We start from the raw sequence: 1,866 nt of genomic DNA on the forward strand, positions 1-1,866 counted from the left end.
GTCCCTCAGGGTCCCTCCCCGCCCCTCAGGGTCCCTCGCGGTCCCTCTCTGCCCCTCAGGGTCTCTCGCGGTCCCTCACCGCCCCTCAGGGTCCCTCACCGCCCCTCAGGGTCCCTCACCGCCCCTCAGGGTCCCTCACTGCCCCTCAGGGTCCCTCGCGGTCCCTCGCGGTCCCTCACTGTCCCTCAGGGTCCCTCACCGCTCCTCAGGGTCCTTCACGGTCCTTCAGGGTCCCTCACTGCCCCTCACGGTCCCTCACGGTCCCTCACGGTCCCTCACGGTCCCTCACGGTCCCTCACGGTCCCTCACGGTCCCTCACGGTCCCTCACGGTCCCTCACGGTCCCTCACGGTCCCTCACGGTCCCTCACGGTCCCTCACGGTCCCTCACGGTCCCTCACGGTCCCTCACGGTCCCTCACGGTCCCTCACGGTCCCTCACGGTCCCTCACGGCCCCTCACGGTCCCTCACAGTCCCTCACTGCCCCTCAGGGTCCTTCGCGGTCCTTCAGGGTCCCTCAGGGTCCCTCACTGCCCCTCAAGGTCCCCCACTGCCCCTCAGGGTCCCTCGCGGTCCCCCACTGCCTGTCAGGGTCTTTCATGGTCTCACCACCCTCAGGGTCCATCACCGTCCCTCAGGGTCCTTCGCAGTCCCTCAGCCGTGTCCTGCAGCATGCTTACCGCTCGTGTTTGGTAACTAAATACGGCGCTTCTTACATAAAGTTACGCAGAGAAAACAGAAAACTGTACTTGGATTTCGAGGGAAACCATATCCGACTGCAAAAGCACAAGTGCTGGCCTCTAAACCGGTCTCTGACAGCTCCCAAACTAACGGCACAGGGCCTTGAAATAGGTAATTACAAATTGCTTCTCTTTTTTAATGTTGACTGAGGCTGTCGTGGCACCCGAGCAGGCAGCAAGGGCTCTCCAAAAGGGAAACTACTTAGTAAAGGCTAGTGCTGCCATTTGAAAGCAGATACTGATTTACTGCTGGGAATGTATAAAGACAAACACATAAAATTTTATTTTCTTTAGCCAGAGAATGGGTAAAGTGTTGTTTACTTACTTAGAAGATGCAGGCATTTTCTCTAAGTCGAAATTGTTTTCATTTGTGCCTTTTATGCAGCAGGCAATCACAAAGCCCGAGTAAAATAGCTCTTCTGGTAAATTTTCAGTGAGTTACTATGATAGCGAGGAGAATTAACCCACAACCTTTCTAGAAAGACAAGGTCAGGCGTTATTAACATGTGCGTTATGCTCAGTACAGCCAATGAGTTATTGGGCAAAGTGCAGTAACCGCTTGGCTGGTGAAGACGTTTTCAGGGCCAGTTCTCCAGCATTTTGTCCATCCTTCGTGCACCATTTTCCCAAACCTCAGTCCTAGGCCCCCTGGGACTAACTGGGAGCCTTAAGTAAGGCCTAACCTGCCCTCCTTCCCCAGCCTGGCCCCGGGGCAGCTCTCCAGAGCAGTCCCCAGCCACACGCTGTGCCCGTGGCAGAGGTGGAAGCCTGCCCTGGCAGTGGCACAGCTGGGCACAGCTGCGGGCTGCTCCCCCAGGCAGGCAGGGTGGGACACGGCGTGCAGCCACCCCCTGCCCAGATCAGCCTTTCCAAGCATGCCAGTGCCTAAATTGTCTTCTGCCATGCCTGACCCCAGGAAATCTGCTGAGAAATTTGTATTTAATTCGCATGGTTAAAAATCAGTTTTCGTTCTGCTAAGGACCTTAGGGCAAATTTGTCCTTTGCAAACCAAAATACAATTTTCAACTGAGTAACTGTGCAAGAAGCGAGTTCCTGATGCTGATGCCTTTGTTTCTTACGCCCTCAGGTGCTCGGCCGGACAGAGGGCAGGGCCGTGGCTCTGCAGCC

Source organism: Egretta garzetta, unplaced genomic scaffold (genome assembly GCF_000687185.1).
Source record: "Egretta garzetta isolate BGI_Z169 unplaced genomic scaffold, ASM68718v1 scaffold164, whole genome shotgun sequence".
In the NCBI taxonomy this organism is placed as follows: Eukaryota; Metazoa; Chordata; class Aves; order Pelecaniformes; family Ardeidae; genus Egretta; species Egretta garzetta.